Source organism: Procambarus clarkii, chromosome 65, assembly GCF_040958095.1.
Source record: "Procambarus clarkii isolate CNS0578487 chromosome 65, FALCON_Pclarkii_2.0, whole genome shotgun sequence".
In the NCBI taxonomy this organism is placed as follows: domain Eukaryota; kingdom Metazoa; phylum Arthropoda; class Malacostraca; order Decapoda; family Cambaridae; genus Procambarus; species Procambarus clarkii.
In genome coordinates, this window is record NC_091214.1 from 17,913,347 (window position 1) to 17,933,257 (window position 19,911).

General features: G+C 45.3%; 1 protein-coding gene across 2 annotated transcripts in view; it reads right to left on the bottom strand.

Moving 5' to 3' along the window:
* LOC123771155 (putative mediator of RNA polymerase II transcription subunit 26) overlaps nucleotides 1–13,225 on the bottom strand; it is a 28,308-nt gene extending 15,083 nt beyond the window's left edge. For both annotated transcript variants that reach the window (XM_045763606.2, XM_069309481.1), the window contains exons 1-2: nucleotides 13,015–13,225; nucleotides 1,285–1,449 (exon numbers count right to left, since the gene is read on the bottom strand). The gene's annotated coding sequence lies outside the window, so the exon portion shown is untranslated. The remainder of the gene's footprint in view (nucleotides 1–1,284; nucleotides 1,450–13,014) is intronic.
* Nucleotides 13,226–19,911: the final 6,686 nt, after the last annotated feature.

Here is a 19,911-nt window from a genome sequence, read left to right on the forward strand (position 1 = left end):
CTCTGCCTGACTCTATTGATTTATTAAATATGGTTGACAGTGGATCACATAGCTCCTCTTTGCATTCTTTAAGCACCCTGGCAAACACTTCATCCGGCCCTGGGGATTTGTTTGGTTTGAGTTTTACTATTTGTTTAAGAACATCCTCCCTGGTAACTGCTAAACTCGTCAACCTGTCCTCGTCCCCACCCACATAGACTTGTTCGGCTGAAGGCATATTGTTAAGTTCCTTTTTAGTAAATACAAATACAAAATATTTATTAAAAATACTACTCATCTCTTCATCATAATCTGTTATTTGACCTGTCTCAGTTTTTAATGGACCTATCCTTTCCCTAATCTTAGTACGATATAACTGAAAAAGCCCTTTAGGATTTGTCTTTGCTTGCCCTGCTATGCGAACTTCATAGTTACTTTTTGCTTTCCTTAACTCTTTTTTAACATTTCTAACCAGTTTTACGAATTCCTGTTCTAAAGTGACCTCCCCATTTTTAATCCTTTTGTACCAAGCTCTCTTTTTACCTATAAGGTTCTTCAAATTCTTTGTTATCCACTTTGGGTCATTAGTATTCGATCTATTCAATTTGTATGGTATACTACGTTCCTGTGCTTTGTTTAGAATATTCTTAAATAAGATATATATTGAATCCACATCGAAATCCACATTTACGTCACCTATCGCTGGGTTCATGTCTCGCTCCAAGACCGGCCCACACCCCATACCCAAGACTTTCCAATCAATTAGACCCCAAAAATTTCTTAGGCTATTAAAATCAGCTTTTCGAAAATCTGGCACTTTAACAGAATTTTCTCGTACAGGTCTATTCCATTCTATGCTAAATCTCATAACTTTGTGATCACTGTTCCCTAGGACACTCCCTATTTCGATGTCATTAATTTGCGTTTCCCTGTTAGTTAACACTAAATCTAAAATATTATTTTCCCGCGTTGGTTCCTTAATATGTTTCGTAAGAAGGCAATCGTCAATTAATTCTAGAAAATCCTTTGTTCTTATGTTCTTATGACAATGTCAAAACAATGGAGAAAGTCATAAGACTACAAAGGGAAGGGAATTATAAGGGGAAAGCACCAAGCCATTACGACTATATAGCACTGGAAAAGGATCAGGATAAGGATGAGATGGAATGGGGGAAAAGGAATAGTGCCCAACCACTTGGACGGTCGGAGGATTGAACGCCGACCTGCTTGAAGCGAGACCGTCGCTCTACCGTCCTGGCCAAGTGGTTGAACAAAGGAACAATAATGGAGTGACAATAGACTTACCGACATAGTACAGCACCTCTGAGAACACCAAACTGACATCATCATGCTGCAGAAGACACTGGTGGGGGATGACTTCATCTCGAGGTTAACTGGATATCCTCGTCTCAAATTCAGCGGCTATCATCCTCTCAAGGTTAAGAGGTTATCACACGTTCTCCCTGCCCTCTGTAGAAAGAAAACGGTGTCAAATTACATATATAACACTATACCTACACAGACCATAATATGTATATTATGGTCTGATATAATATCAGACCATAATATATATATAACAGAATATATTATATTCTAGATATAATATCTAGATAGGGTTTTGAAATGGTCAAAGGATTGGCAGATGCAGTTTAATGCTGATAAATGTAAAGTTCTGAGGTTAGGTAATGATGATAGAGTTACAAGATACGAGCTAGATGGTGTTGTGATTGCGAAGTCGGATTGCGAAAGGGATCTGGGAGTTATGATTAGTAAGAATTTAAAACAAAAGGATCAATGCATAAATGTTCGTAATAAGGCAAATCGGACACTTGGATTTATTAATCGCAGCGTTAGTAACAAGACACCTGGTGTGGTTCTCAAGCTATATCTTGCTCTAGTTAGGCCCCATTTAGATTATGCAGTTCAGTTTTGGTCGCCATATTATAGAATGGATATAAATTCACTTGAACGTGTCCAGCGTAGGATGACTAAGTTAATTCCCCAAATTAGAAATCTTTCATATGAAGAAAGATTAACAAAGCTTAAGTTGCATTCACTGGAAAGGCGAAGAGTTAGGGGTGACATGATAGAGGTTTACAAGTGGATGAATGGACATAACCGGGGGGATATTAATAGGGTATTAAAAGTATCAACACAGGACAGTACACGAAACAATGGATATAAATTGGATAAGTTTAGATTTAGGAAAGACTTGGGTAAATACTGGTTCAGTAACAGGGTTGTTGATTTGTGGAACCAATTGCCGCGTAACATTGTGGAGGTGGGGTCCCTCGATTGTTTCAAGCACGGGTTGGACAAGTATATGAGTGGGATTGGGTGGTTATAGAATAGGAGCTGCCTCGTATGGGCCAATAGGCCTTCTGCAGTTACCTTTGTTCTTATGTTCTTATGTTCTTATGTTTATTTGTGATGTGTGTCCATGTATATATTAACACATTGTACTGAATAGGGTGAGAATAGCTTGAGCTACCGCATCCCTTTGTGTGTATTTTACCTCAATAAACTTATTTCAATTTCAATTACACAGACCATTGATGATAGCCACACAAGCTATGTGTATGAATCACTAGGGGTAATTGTCCAATTAAAACAGCAATGCACTATTTATAATTACTCTCTATGCGAACAAGCCTGAATGGTCAAACAACTATATTACGAACTATATACGAAAACAACTATATACGAAACGCTTTGCGTAATAGTGGCTTTAGGCATTGTATGTACTAGCTCTTATCTATAAAGCCAACAAACTTTGTAAAATCTCTTTATGTATGTACCTTTGCCTAAATAAAAATTATTATTATTATTATTATTATTATTATATGCAACTGAAAACTCTCACCCCAGAAGTGACTCGAACCCATACTGCCAGGAGCAACGTGTGGGAAATTTTTACCCACCATATCTAATTATCATCTAAGAAATGTATAATTTCTGTATCATATCAAAATCATATCTAAAATCATATCAGAATCATTATAGATTCATTATACAACTTGATCCTAGAAGATAATGCCACTTGGATCACGTACGCATAGGGCCCTATAGATGCCTACGTGACTTTGTGCATGATCTCTTATGGATCCAGAAGCTTCTAGAAGGATTTTTTTTAATTAAAACATTATTGGAACATTGATTCAATATCCGGTAGTGATAAAAATAGAATCCTTATTAAGAATCAGTGGTACTATCAAGTACTACTTATAATCTTTATATCCTATATCAAATTATATTATAATTACATCTTATCTCAATCGTAAGTCTAGACTGTAAAAATAATCAATCAATATTCATAGAAGACTTCCGTGCTCGGGGAGCATGGGAGGGGCATCGGGGGAGAAGCGCCCACGAGAGCCCACGAGGAGCACGCGTTTGTTGACAACTGTGAACACGTGTGACGGATCCTTAGCGAACATTACCAGCTCAAGGACACGTTATCCAATATCTTTATCACCAGTGAACACACTCTAGAACTGGGGGAGTACCTGGACAATATCTACAAGGGAAATCCTAGAACATTTATATAAAATAAGAGTGTATAGTGGAGCTCACAGTGACTCTGTTTCCACCACCTTCATTCTTAATCTTCATCAACTATCATTCTTCTGCAACTGCAGGGTCAATCACGTAGCAACGCTACCAGTACATCATACAGCAACGCTGTGACAAAATATCGTGCCTAAACTCAACAAGAGAGAGTTAAACAGTCTGGCACCTTGTCAGACAGGCACCCCGACTGGCAGAGAAGTATATTGAAGGTTATTTGGTATATGATTGGCCAATTGTATGCTTGTGTGACTTTAATATCCTATAAATCTGTCTGTTGGTTAAAAAGCGAGGCAAAGCCTCATATTTCAGTAATTTTATTAATATTGTAGAAGAGCAGCAGGTCCTTATCCAGGCACTAGACCTCATGAGTGTCCAGTTGTGTCAGAAAAGATTCAGTCGCAATGCATAAATAAAGTCTCACGAGTGTCCATTGTGTGGAAAAGGATTCAGTCAAGCTGACTGTACCCTAATCAAATAAATTTAATATAAATATGTCTGCATATATATTTGAATATATAAATTAAGTTAACAATTGCTTGCTTAGTTGATTTATAAGTTATCATACAAGTTCATTTAATTGAATATATTTTCTAGTACTTAGTTAAGTGCTTAGACTACATTTAAAGTCATTTATTATACTTTTGCAATTTAATTTGTTGTTTATAGTATAAGAACCTATTGGCTGTTAGTTATGGTGTTAGGTTAGACTATGTATGTTTAAATCCCTGATTTAAACAGAGCCAGTGTTCAGTCATATAACTGAATTTATCAAATCTTATCCTTGTATAATATACAAGCTGATGTGAGATCCCTGTCTACAGGTGGACTGGAACTTCTATCAACTAATTCATTCACCCCACCTGTCCCTTACAGCCCACAATCTGTCATTAGGAAAAGAGGAGCTAGGATTTACGACCCTAGCTAGAGATTCTAGGAATTAATTTGCAGACAATTTTTTAATTTAGTTCAGTCCAAGTCTCTAGTAGTCTCCTCTTATATCAATCCCAGCAGGTTTTTCCCACACAACGCAACTGGTATGTACAGGACGCCTTAATCCGCTTGACCATCATTACTCTCTATATGTGCCAGAGAATAAACTTGCCCTTGACACACAACCTGTCCTCACACTAGGCTGTTTACAGCAGAGGCCGGTCTCCCCATTATCAATTTAAGAACATAAGAATAAAGGTAACTGCAGACGGCCTATTGGCCTATACGTGGCAGCTCCTATCTATAACCACCCAATCCCACTCATGCATTGCTTACATGTGCAATGGACGTGCATGGACGGATAATCTGGTCAAGATTCTAGAGAACGTGGACTTGAAATGGACCATTAAAAACAAAGCGGAAGATAAATCATATCAACACTTTCGGCAGCCTCCTCCATGGGGAAAAATCGAGTCTAAAGATAATCATTGAAGGATTACCAGTTAAAAAATCAGCATGTGACTCGCAGAGGCTCAAAGCAGTCATAGAACAACAAATGGAACGCATCTCAAAACCTACAACGACTCGCATCTTCACAGACGGATCAGTTGATCAAAAAACAAAAAAAAAGAGGTTCTGGTGGGGCAGCAGTTTACACTAACAACCATGAAGCTTACTGGAACATGAATTGTGGGTGCTCAACATTGCAGAAAGAATTATATGCCTTGAAAGGTACAAATTATGCAATTGAGAATAATTTACATGATATCATTCACACCGACTAAGTCGTCCCCCCAGGCATTGTTATCCAGTCAGCACAGAGATAATATACAACTCATCCCCAGAAATCCAACATATAGAGGAAAGAAGCACACAATCTAGGGCTGCCAATTACTCTAAATTGGATAAGTCACATTGGCATAGATGGTAATGAAAAGGCAGACTCGCTAGCAAAAGCTGCCACTGCTCTACCTGTTGTTCAGGTTCAAATGCCTCCAAGTTTTTCACAGATTAAAGAGCAAATCAAGAAGAAAATACTCCCAACTATCAAAAGTCGCCACAGAGCCAAAGTAGCGGAAGGAAGATCCACTGCGATATGGTACGAACAAGCCACTGGGTACTACTCGTTCAAGCCTGACAAAAAGATATCCAGAAACATTGCAGTAGCCATACACAGACACAGACTTGGTTACAAGTGCTGCTGGGAGGTAATAAACCCAATAGTTAAAGAGTGTCACTCTGTGAAACAGAAGCAGAGGCGCCACTATTGCACTAATTAGAATGTGAAGCTACTGAAGCATTAAACTCGACATTAATCCACTACAGCCCGTGCTACATGGACATTCCTTTGTATGTTGAAAGGAGATATAAGGTATTAAATACATTAACACATACTAGAACACGAAACTATATAAATTTGATAAGTTTAGATTTAGGAAAGATCTGTGTAAATACTGGTTTGGTAATAGGTTTGTGGATGTGCAGAACAGATCACTGAGTAAGGTAGCATACCATACACAGTTATTGAACATAAGATACCTGGTTGATGGGGTTCTGGGAGTTCCACTCCCCAAGCCCGGCCCGAGGCTAGGCTTGACTTGTGAGAGTTTGGTCCACTAGGCTGTAGACCAAAGAAGAACAGAACAAAGAATAAGAACAACATATAAGAATATATTGGATCGAATAATAATTATCCCAAATAGATAATGATAGGCTTAAAAACTTTATGTAAAAAATAAAGCTTGGTCCATAAAAACATAAGAATAAAGGTAATTGCAGAAGGCCTATTGGCCCATACAAGGCAACTCCTATTTATAACCAGCCAATCCCACTCATATCCCACTGGTTCTATCCTCCTCCCAACGCAATCCAAGGTAACTGTAGCCTTCAGTAACAAAAGACTGGAGTCACCACCTGCTTCCTGCTTTTATCACGTCCGCCAACACCTGCCGCTCAACAGGTGTTGGTAAAAGGGGGGAAGGGGAGGACAAAGAAAACAGATATTTGGTATTCTAATTTATAAGTTATTCTAATTTATTCTATTCATATGTTGTTAAAGATTCGCTACTTGGAACAAAAAGTTCCAAGTAGCACGGGCTATGGTGAGCCCGTAGATAGTTCTCTATTCATATATTCTAATTTATAAGTTATATACAATATAAATTATAATCATTCTTAATATAAATTAAAATCATTCTTAATATAAATTAAAATCATTCTTAATATAAATTAAAATAATTCGTAATATAAATTATAATCATTCTTAATATAAATTATAATCATTCTTAATATAAATTATAATCACTTAATATAAATTATAATCATTCTTAATATAAATTATAATCATTTATATTATAAATTATAATCATTTATAATATAAATTATTATAATTTATATTATAAATTATTATCATTTATATTATAAATTATTATCATTTATAATATAAATTATTATAATTTATAATATAAATTATTATAATTTATATTATAAATTATTATAATTTATATTATAAATTATTATAATTTTGTATTATATAAATTTTGTATATAACTTATAAATTAGAATATATGAATAGAGAACTATCTACGGGCTCACCATAGCCCGTGCTACTTGGAACTTTTTGTTCCAGGTAGAGAATCTTTAACAACATATGAATAGAATAAATTAGAATAACTTATAAATTAGAATACCAAATATCTGTTTTCTTTGTCCTCCCCTTCCCCCCTTTTACCAACACCTGTTGAGCGGCAGGTGTTGGCGGACGTGATGAAATATAAATTATAATAATTTATAATATAAATTATAATAATTTATAATATAAATTATAATAATTTATAATATATTATAATAATTTATAATGTGAAGTGCGAAAAAATACGTGAATTTAGAGACAATTCTATAACCAATGTTCCAGCGATGTGTCAATATTTCACTCAAAATTATCTGCTACCAGAAATTTTAGCCAAATATCCCCAGTTTGCAAACTGTAGGTAGTAATTAAGTGATTATAACCTATCCACCGCTGCCCACTGGATGGGGGGCGGTGTGCAGGACAAACATATCAATTGTGACACTAGCTCTCCACATATGTCAGTTGCTTAATTTAGAACCTGTACTTGAGGTCGATCTCGAACCCATTGTTGATGTGACGACTTATATTGAATTTTGTAACTAGCTCATCAAGATTGTAACTTGCTTAGCTAAATGAATTGTGGGGTTCAGTCCCTGAGCCCATTATGTGCCTCTGTAACCCTTTCCACTACCGCCCACAAGATGGGTATGGGGTGCATAATAAATAATATAAATTATAATTTATATTATTTAGATTATTTTTATATCCGAATCGTCCCTTTATAAATTGCTTCACCCACGTACTGAAGACATAAATAATCCCATGCACTTAACCTAGGCCTAATCATGTAATGTTAATGTACATAATAATGTTTATTTTTATTTGATAAACAAAAATGTTAGACACTGTACTTTCAAGTGACAAATGTGTCTCGGGGGGGGGGGGGGGGGGTAATACCTGATCAACCAGGCTGTAATTCGTACGTCAGGCTGCGAACAGCGGCGTCAAACAGCCTGGTTGACCAGTCCAGCCAAATTGGAGGCATTGGTCAGAAACCGGGCAGCGGGGACGCTGAACCCCGAAATCAAGGCCCGTTTGGATGACCACCGCCCGGGACGAGTGAGGTCACCCGCGGTGACTGATGGCCTGGGGGGAGGGGGAGGGACTAATTGTTTAATTAGTTGGTGAATGACAAGGGGGGGGGGGGACATGGATGTGGTGGGTAAGACAGGTTGGGTCACAAGGTAGAGGGGTGAGGTCACACACGGCCACTGTGGGGGCAGAGGGACACAGACGGCCACTGGGGGGGGGGGGAGGGAGGGACACAGACGGCCACTGGGGGGGGGAGGGAGGGACACAGACGGCCACTGGGGGGATGAGGGAGGGAGGGACACAGACGGCCACTGGGACGTCTCGAAAGCCTTCGACAAAGTGTGGCACACAGGCCTAAAATATAAGATATCTGAACTAGGGCTTCCTGAGAGATTTACTGCTACTCTCTGCAGCTTTATAGACAATAGAACTGCTAGGCTTAATATCGGCAGCTACTTGGGTGACGTAATAGAACTGAAAAGTGGAGTACTACAAGGAAGCTGCCTCTCCCCCACTCTATTCAACATATATACAGCTGACCTACCCCAACATGGAGAATACATCACATACGCTGATGATGTTACCCACATAATATGCCAACCGGGCCCATCAAAGCCGCTACTAGCCGACAAGACCAAGGCGGCAATTGAACTCTTAAACAACTTTGAGAAGCAATAGAAAATTAGCACCAACAAACAAAAGTTCCAAATAATACACATTGCGAAAAGAAACCCGGACCCCATCATCCTTGATAACCAGCCGATCCAATATGCGGAGGTAGGCAGAATACTGGGACTTATGATAAATAGAACAGGGATACAAATTCATGTAAGGGACCGACTAAACAAAGCCAAAGCAGCATTAGGAAAACTGAGAAGATTCCGAAGCCTCAGTACTAACATTCAGATCCACCTATATAAGGCTCTAGTTCGGCCGCATCTAGAGTATCCCCCAGTACCACTACACACCTTAAAGAAAAGTAACATGCAGAAACTGCAAGCAGTACAAAATAAGGCGCTAAGGAGAGCAGCAAAACACCGTCCACCATATGATCAGACAATCCAGGAGCTCCACGAACTCCTGAACATACAGCCACTAAACATCAGACTGCAGCACCAAGCCATCAGGGTGTGGAACACCATCGAAATGTTAGAGGACCCAATGTTTGAAAGATTACTCCAAGATAAGACGCCCCGCTCCCACAGCTGGTGGCCCAAGAGCCTAGATTCTCTGGACGAAAACCCCGCCCCACAGTATATAATCCCCAGTTGAGTTATATATGTATATATATGAACAGTTCATATATGTGTATGTATGAACAACTCGATAAATAATATGTATGACAACTCGATAAATAATAATAATAAAATAGAGCGCCTTAAACAGAATAACATGTGTGGAAGCATCGGATTGTGTATATATGAATGCTACACAGTATTCATCTATGGACATCCATATATGGTGAAACATGTGAAGAACCTTTCACACACTCACAGCTCCCTGACAAGAGGGAGCCAGCTTAGCTTAGCTGCCAACACCCACACATCGTGTCAGCAAGGCGGACAGCCCGCCTGCTTTCATACCTCTCACTGTATTTCCCACTTCTATACTTCCCTTCACCTATGCCTCTCCTTCCTCTTTACTACAAAAAAAAAAAAAAGACGGCCACTGGGAGGGGGAGGACACAGACGGCCACTGGGGGGGGAAGAGAGGGACACAGACGGCCACTGGGGGGGGGAAGAGAGGGACACAGACGGCCACTGGGGGGGGGAAGAGAGGGACACAGACGGCCACTGGGGGGGGAAGAGAGGGACACAGACGGCCACTGGGGGGGGAGAGGGACACAGACGGCCACTGGGGGGGGGGGAAGAGAGGGACACAGACGGCCACTGGGGGGGGGAAGAGAGGGACACAGACGGCCACTGGGGGGGGGGAAGAGAGGGACACAGACGGCCACTGGGGGGGGGGGAAGAGAGGGACACAGACGGCCACTGGGGGGGGGGGGAAGAGAGGGACACAGACGGCCACTGGGGGGGGGGAGGGAAGAGAGGGACACAGACGGCCACTGGGGGGGGAAGAGAGGGACACAGACGGCCACTGGGGGGGGGAAGAGAGGGACACAGACGACCACTGGGGGGGGGAAGAGAGGGACACAGACGGCCACTGGGGGGGGGGAAGAGAGGGACACAGACGGCCACTGGGGGGGGGGAAGAGAGGGACACAGACGGCCACTGGGGGGGGAAGAGAGGGACACAGACGGCCACTGGGGGGGGAAGAGAGGGACACAGACGGCCACTGGGGGGGGGAAGAGAGGGACACAGACGGCCACTGGGGGGGGGAAGAGAGGGACACAGACGGCCACTGGGGGGGGGAAGAGAGGGACACAGACGGCCACTGGGGGGGGGAAGAGAGGGACACAGACGGCCACTGGGAGGGGGGGGAAGAGAGGGACACAGACGGCCACTGGGGGGGGGAAGAGAGGGACACAGACGGCCACTGGGGGGGGGAAGAGAGGGACACAGACGGCCACTGGGGGGGGGGGAAGAGAGGGACACAGACGGCCACTGGGGGGGGGGGAAGAGAGGGACACAGACGGCCACTGGGGGGGGGGAAGAGGGGGACACAGACGGCCACTGGGGGGGGAGGGAGGACACAGACGGCCACTATCACAGACGGCCACTGGGGGGGGGGGAAGAGAGGGACACAGACGGCCACTGGGGGGGGGAAGAGAGGGACACAGACGGCCACTGGGGGGGGAGGGAGGACACAGACGGCCACTGGGGGGGGGAAGAGAGGGACACAGACGGCCACTGGGGGGGGGAAGAGAGGGACACAGACGGCCACTGGGGGGGGGGAAGAGAGGGACACAGACGGCCACTGGGGGGGGGGGGAAGAGAGGGACACAGACGGCCACTGGGGGGGGGAAGAGAGGGACACAGACGGCCACTGGGGGGAAGAGAGGGCCACTGGGGGGGAAGAGAGGAACACAGACGGCCACTGGGGGGGAAGAGAGGGACACAGACGGCCACTGGGGGGGAAGAGAGGGACACAGACGGCCACTGGGGGGGGGGGGAAGAGAGGGACACAGACGGCCACTGGGGGGGGGGGAAGAGAGGGACACAGACGGCCACTGGGGGGGGGGGAAGAGAGGGACACAGACGGCCACTGGGGGGAAGAGAGGGCCACTGGGGGGGAAGAGAGGGCCACTGGGGGGGAAGAGAGGGACACAGACGGCCACTGGGGGGGAAGAGAGGGACACAGACGGCCACTGGGGGGGAAGAGAGGGACACAGACGGCCACTGGGGGGGGAGGGAGGGACACAGACGGCCACTGGGGGGGGAGGGAGGGAGGGACACAGACGGCCACTGGGGGGGGGAGGGAGGGAGGGACACAGACGGCCACTGGGGGGGGAGGGAGGGAGGGACACAGACGGCCACTTGGGGGGGGAGGGAGGGACACAGACGGCCACTGGGGGGGGAGGGAGGGGACACAGACGCCCACTGGGGGGGAGGGAGGGACAAAGACGGCTACTGGGGGGGGGGGAGGGACACAGACGGCCACTGGGAGGGGGGGGAGGGACACAGACGGCCACTGGGAGGGGGGGAGGGAGGGCCACTGGGTGGGGGGGAGGGAGGGACACAGACGGCCACTGGGAGGGGGGGGGAGGGACACAGACGGCCACTGGGAGGGGGGGGGAGGGAGGGACACAGACGGCCAGGGGGGGGAGGGACAAAGACGGCCACTGGGGAGAGAGGGACACAGACGGCCACTGGGTGGGAGGGAGGGAGGGACACAGACGGCCACTGGGTGGGAGGGAGGGAGGGACACAGACGGCCACTGGGTGGGGGAGAGGGAGGGACACAGACGGCCACTGGGTGGGGGAGAGGGAGGGACACAGACGGCCACTGGGTGGGGGAGAGGGAGGGACACAGACGGCCACTGGGTGGGGGGGAGGGAGGGACACAGACGGCCACTGGGTGGGGGAGAGGGAGGGACACAGACGGCCACTGGGTGGGGGAGAGGGAGGGACACAGACGGCCACTGGGTGGGGGAGAGGGAGGGACACAGACGGCCACTGGGTGGGGGAGAGGGAGGGACACAGACGGCCACTGGGTGGGGGAGAGGGAGGGACACAGACGGCCACTGGGTGGGGGAGAGGGAGGGACACAGACGGCCACTGGGTGGGGGAGAGGGAGGGACACAGACGGCCACTGGGTGGGGGAGAGGGAGGGACACAGACGGCCACTGGGTGGGGGAGAGGGAGGGACACAGACGGCCACTGGGTGGGGGAGAGGGAGGGACACAGACGGCCACTGGGTGGGGGAGAGGGAGGGACACAGACGGCCACTGGGTGGGGGAGAGGGAGGGACACAGACGGCCACTGGGTGGGGGAGAGGGAGGGACACAGACGGCATAGGGACAAAGAGATAAAGAACAGCCACAGCACCACAGGCGAAGTTACAGATTAATCATAGAAAGGTCACAGACCTTTAAGTTTAATTCTCTCGTTTAAACAATATACACGCGCACAAAAATAAAGAAATGCCATTTCTTGTTGACAATTTTCCCGCTGAAACACAACATGGTCTCATTTAGTGTCCGTGGTGCAGAGGTAAGACACTCGCCTGGCGTTCCGCGAGCGCTATGTCGTGGGTTCGTATCCTGGCCGGGGAGGATTTACTGGGCGCAATTCCTTAACTGTAGCCTCTGTTTAACTCAACAGTAAAATGTATACTTGGCTGTAACAAGGATTCTTCGCGGCGGGGATCGTATTCCAGGGACCTGCCCGAAACGCTACGCGTACTAGTGGCTCTACAAGAATGTAACAACTCTTGTATATATCTCAAAAAATAAAAAAAAAACATTCTTACCATAATGACGAGTATGTAGGCTTGTGTTATTTTGGGAGGGAGGCTCATTTACAACATCCTCGAGCCTCGCTCTCTCCAGATTATCTGGTAACAGTTATGTTATCAGTGGATACTGAGGCGCACTTTATGTGGGTAGGAACATTGACGTGGCTGCCCGCAGACAGGAGCACACACCCGGCTACACCCTTCCTCCGCGGCGTCATGGAGCTGACTGAAGTCACCAAAGTCACAAAACAGATGTGTGGTAGATCACGCTCGCTCATTGGTGCGGTCCTGCGTGACGCCATCACTTCACGCTCGCTCATTGGTGGGTCCTGTGACGTCATTACTTCACGCTCGCTCATTGGTGGGTCTTGTGCCACCTAGATGTACTTTGCAAGGGTCGGGAGTCAGTTCCTGGCTTGAACATTTTCTTGCAATGTAATGGCTTCGTTCCCTCGTATTCTTGATCTTATTTCATACTTAAAATTGAGTTTTGTTATAAATAAGTCTATTAAAAACGTATAAAATGGCTTCTATTTGTAGTTTCTTTCAATTGTACCCAGAGGCAGGTGTGTTGTTCATCCCGTCACTTGTACCCAGAGACAGGTGTGTTGTTCATCCTGTCACTTGTACCCAGAGACAGGTGTGTTGTTCATCCCGTCACTTGTACCCAGAGGCAGGTGTGTTGTTCATCCCGTCACTTGTACCCAGAGACAGGTGTGTTGTTCATCCTGTCACTTGTACCCAGAGACAGGTGTGTTGTTCATCCTGTCACTTGTACCCAGAGACAGGTGTGTTGTTCATCCCGTCACTTGTACCCAGAGACAGGTGTGTTGTTCATCCCGTCACTTGTACCCAGAGACAGCTGTGTTCATCCCGTCACTTGTACCCAGAGACAGGTGTGTTGTTCATCCCGTCACTTGTACCTAGAGGCAGGTGTGTTGTTCATCCCGTCACTTGTACCCAGAGGCAGGTGTGTTGTTCATCCTGTCACTTGTAGCCAGAGACAGGTGTGTTGTTCATCCTGTCACTTGTACCCAGAGACAGCTGTGTTCATCCCGTCACTTGTACCCAGAGACAGCTGTGTTCATCCCGTCACTTGTACCCAGAGACAGCTGTGTTCATCCCGTCACTTGTACCCAGAGGCAGGTGTGATGTGTGCACAACACAGCTGCCTCATAATGTATCCAGTCTGCCAGTGCAGACGACTGATCACATGCCTCTGTATCACTAACCATCCTGTGTGATGGGGATTTTAAGCATCACGTATTTAGTTTTTTGACACACTGTACTCCCCTTCACATAGTCTAGGGTAACTGCACAAATGCAGATGTACCTAAATGTTTTAATAAAAAATAATGACTCGGAACTGACTTGGGCTTAACACTGGATGTCTGGAACAAAAGTCAGGGGAAGGGGGAATTAATCAAGTTTGCTTAGTTACCCCTACATTTACTACTGTCCCTTATTTATATATATATATATATTTATATATATATATATATATATATATATATATATATATATATATATATATATATATATATATATATATATTTATATATATATATATATATATATATATATATATATATTTTTTTTTTTTTGATATATACAAGAGTTGTTACATTCTTGTACAGCCACTAGTACGCGTAGCGTTTCGGGCAGGTCCTTAATCCTATGGTCCCTGGAATACGATCCCCTGCCGCGAAGAATCGTTTTTTCATCCAAGTACACATTTTACTGTTGCGTTAAACAGAGGCTACAGTTAAGGAATTGCGCCCAGTAAATCCTCCCCGGCCAGGATACGAACCCATGACATAGCGCTCGCGGAACGCCAGGCGAGTGTCTTACCACTACACCACGGAGACTGTGGTGTGGTTTGACTGAGGTCCCTCGAACTAGAGACTGGAGCTGGGTAGGATATTCAGTATAATAATACTCATAACTAATGGTAATGTCTCACAGACATTGTAACATGGGATAATAACCCACACTTTACATCACGTTTTCTTCATCACGTTTTTTCTTTCACGTTTTTCTTAATAACCCACACTTTACATCACGTCCTGGGTTCGATCCCAGGCGCCGGCGAGAAACAATGGGCAGAGTTTCTTTCACCCTATGCCCCTGTTACCTAGCAGTAAAATAGGTACCTGGGTGTTAGTCAGCTGTCACGGGCTGCTTCCTGGGGGTGGAGGCCTGGTCGAGGACCGGGCCGCGGGGACACTAAAGCCCCGAAATCATCTCAAGATAACCTCAAGATAACGTTCGTGCATGTAGTTAGAACAAGACTTGTGTCTCATCGAGTAATGACATTGTGATATAAAGATATAAATCTCGCCTTACTCAGACCTTCACAAAGCACTCGGGAGAGTATCTTGAGGTTATCTTGAGAGGATTTCGGGGCTTTAGTGTCCCCGCGGTCCGGTCCTCGACCAGGCCTCCACCCCCAGGAAGCAGCCCGTGACAGCTGACTAACATCCAGGTACCTATTTTACTGCTAGGTAACAGGGGCATAAGGTGAAAGAAACTCTGCCCATTGTTTCTCGCAGGCGCCTGGGATCGAACCCAGGACCACAGGATCACAAGTCCAGCGTGCTGTCCGCTCGGCCGACCGGCTCTCGAGTGCGAAAGACTTTAGTGTAAATGTTTACGTAACATTCACAAATATATAAGTTTTGAACAAATCCACAAAGGCCCGTGATGAAGGATCGAACTGGATCCCGCAGCCTCTCTGAGACACAAACCAGGGGGTTTTTACACAATTGCCCCGTGCACCAAGGGAGCCGGTCGGCCGAGCGGACAGCGCGCTGGGCGTGTGATCCTGCGGTCCTGGGTTCGATCCCAGGCGCCGGCGAGAAACAATGGGCAGAGTTTCTTTCACCCTATGCCCCTGTTACCTAGCAGTAAAATAGGTACCTGGGTGTTAGTCAGGTGTCACGGGCTGCTTCCTGGGGGTGGAGGCCTGGTCGAGGACCGGGCCGCGGGGACACTAAAAAGCCCCGAAATTATCTCAAGATAACCTCAAGATGTGTTGGCTTAGAAAGTTTCTTGTTGCCACGTCCAGCAGCTTAGCTCTCCATGTGTCCGGTCCTTCATGTGGGTCTCTGTTCTCCCAATCTATATTCCCGTGGTTGAAGTTTCCCATGATTAGTAGTCTGGATTCGTTCCTGCTAGCCACGGAAGCTGCTCACTCTATTATATTGATGGTGACCCTGTTTCTATCATATTCCTGTCTGGGTCTTCTGTCATTTGGTGGGGGTGTTAGGGGGGGTTATATATATGACTACTACTATAATTCTTTGTCCTCCAATTGCTATGGTACCTGTTATGTACTCACTGAAATCTTAACAACCCTGAATAACCATCTCTTCAAAACTCCAGACTCTTCTTATCAGCAGAGCTACACCACCTCCTTTTCCCCTGGAAAAAACTCCTCTTCCTTCTCTCTCCTTCCTCACTGCATAGTAGTCCTGTGGAAACACTGCATTTGTTATAGTTTTCGTTAGCTATGTTTCTGTGAGTGCTATTATGTCTGGATTTTCTTCTAGTACCAATTCTCCAAGTTCACCTATTTTATTTGTAATCCCATCTATGTTAGTGTACATTGCCTTGAAGCTCACTTTCTTCTGTCCATTCTCTTGTACCCTTCTTGGTGAGCGTTCTGCTGACGGAGGAAGCTGTTCAATAGGTGTGGCGATCTGTGAGGTGGTTAACAGGGTCTCAGATGATTCTGGCGTGGTGGCGGTTCAAGGGAAGGGGTGGGGGGACAGGTATGTCATGTCATCCCTACCTCCTTACCTACCACCCCATTTTTGGAGGACGGGCTGCCGTCTCATATGGGGTAAGGAGGTAGGGGTGACATGGAGGATACAGGGAGAGGGGGGAGGAGGGATAGGGAGGGGTATGGGAGGAGGGGGGGGGCGGCCATGGTGGGAGGGGCCTCGATTCACTCGATGATAACCCAGTCCCACAGTACATAATTCCCAGATGATATACTACCCAGATATCCTTCCCCCATAATTGAAAAATGGAGTATGTGTATAGGAAGCATATGTATATGGGAATATGTACGCATGTACGTGTGTGTATGTGTATGTATATATATATATATATATATATATATATATATAATGTATATGGGTGAGTATATGTATGTATATATGTGTATGTATGAACAACTCGAAAAATAATAATAATAAAATAAAGAGCCTTAAACAGAATAACATGTGTGGAAGCATCGGAGTGTGTATATATGAATGCTACACAGTATTCATCTATGGACATCCATATGTGGTGAAACACATGTGAAGAACCTCTCACACACTCACAGCTCCCTGACAAGAGGGAGCCAGCTTAGCTTAGCTGCCAACACCCACACATCGTGTCAGCAAGGCGGACAGCCCGCCTGCTTTCATACCTCTCACTGTATTTCCCACTTCTATACTTCCCTTCACCTATGCCTCTCCTTCCTCTTCAAACAAAAAAAAGTGGGAGTGGGGATGGGGGGGAGACAGGCTGGGAATGGGGTGAGGGGGGAGGAGGGAGGGTTGAGTGAGCATTTTAATGGGGCAGGTAAGGGTTAGGGGTAGGAAGGGTTACTATGCAGAATAGGGTGGCGGTGTGGATTATTTGTGATGTGGAGCATTCATCACGCGAGACACCCAACCTTGTGAGCACCGATTGATAAAGATTAAAGATTAAGCCACCCAAAAGGTGGCACGGGCATGAATAGCCCGTAAGTGGTGTGGCCCTTTTGAGCCATTACCAGTATCAAGAGCTGATACTGGAGATCTGTGGAGGTGCGACTGCACCCTGCGTGACGGGAGATGTCTCCCGTGTTGTGAGCACCTTGACAAATATATATCATATATATCATATATATATGATATATATTCATATATTTGTGTGGTCATATATATCACCCGCCCCACTATCTTCACCCTCTCGCTTCATATCTCTGTCCACTTTTTTTTTTTTTTTTTTTTAGATATATACAAGAGTTGTTACATTCTTGTACAGCCACTAGTACGCGTAGCGTTTCGGGCAAGTCCTTAATCCTATGGTCCCTGGAATACGATCCCCTGCCGCGAAGAATCGTTTTTTCATCCAAGTACACATTTTACTGTTGCGTTAAACAGAGGCTACAGTTAAGGAATTGTGCCCAGTAAATCCTCCCCGGCCAGGATACGAACCCATGACATAGCGCTCGCGGAACGCCTGGCGAGTGTCTTACCACTACACCACGGAGACTGTTCACCCTGGAGGAAATACCGACGGCGTCACTGAAGTTGGACAGCGATTCCTTCAGGTTAACTTGACAAAAGATAATACATTAATTTTATATGAAAAAAAGGCATTAAAGTTAAGATACAGCACTGTGTCGAAGGGAAGGGAACTATCAGGGGGATAAAAGCACCAAGCCATTACGACTATATAGCACTTGGAAGGGGTAAGGAAAAGGATTTGGGATGGGATGGGGAAAAAGGAATGGGGAAAGTTAATGATGTTTATTTATCTAGGAAGGAATACTAAATACATAAACTCTCAAGATACATATACTATATATCAGGGAATTTCTATAAAGGATTATCTTGGCAATTTAATCTGCGTATAGGTCTGGAGCCAGATTCACGAAGCAGTTACGCAAGCACTTACGAACGTGTACATCTTTCCGACTTTGGTTACATTTATTAAATAGTTTACAAGCATGAAAAGTTCCCATTCAACTGTTGTTATTGTTATAAACAGCCTCCTGGTGCTTCGGAACTCATTAACTGTTTAATAACTAGAAACAAAGCCGCCAAAGACTGAGAAAAGATGTACACGTTCGTAAGTGTTTGTGTAAGTACTTTCGTGAATCTGGCTCCTGGGTATCTTTTGGTGTTAAAAAATCATCGCTATGCTGTGAATTTTATTGGATTTTGCATCGGGGATGGACCTGAAAAATACCGTTGCTATGTGGTCTTTCTTTCAAGACTAAAATCGTGATAGAGGAGGTCCATCTTCGGGTAATATGTAACTTAGGATGATGTTGTTGTTATAGATTCAGCTACTCAGAACAAGTTCCAAGTAGCACGGGCTATGGTGACCCCGTAGTGGACTTACCTGGCACAGGAGCGGGGCAAGTAGCACGGGCTATGGTGAGCCCGTAGTGGACTTACCTGGCACAGGAGCGGGGCTGAGTCTGTGTTGTAAATTAGGAGTGTAAGGTGTTATAAATAGTGTCGGGCTTCAGTTCTTGGACCCACCTCTATCGTTTATAGTTGTATTTTCGTTATTATTAGCTACATTTTCACAAAATTTAAAATAATTATTTTAGATTTGGTAAGAAAGAAAACGGAGTTGTTGGGTTTCTGCTCTTGTCCTCCGCCTTAGTTCCCTCTTGTAATTTCGTTATTAAAGCACAGTAATTTGAGATACATTAAGAACAAATGAGATAGTTCACGAGCTCCAGCTTCTGTCCTCCACCATTGTCCGTTCGTGTATTTTCATTATGATCAATTAAGGTAAACATCAAACAGTCATCCATGAGACAAGGAGCAGAAGGTAGTCGTCAAGTTCCACCTCTTGGCCAACACCTTCGGTTTATTTCTAATTCTCTTCAGCAGCCCGTCCTCCAAACAACAGCCCGTCCTCCAAACAACAGCCCGTCCTCCAAACAACAGCCCGTCCTCCAAACAACAGCCCGTCCTCCAAACAACAGCCCGTCCTCCAAACAACAGCCCGTCCTCCAAACTAAGATCCAAAAGTGATTCCATGCACCCGCCAAACCCCCCAGCTGTTTATGAATGAAAAACGGTTTACACACGACTCGCAACTGATTTCGATCGAACACTTCCGGAACAAGTGCTTCACTGACGAATTTTGTTCGAACCACAACGCTGTAAATGCTTCACCCACGTACTACAA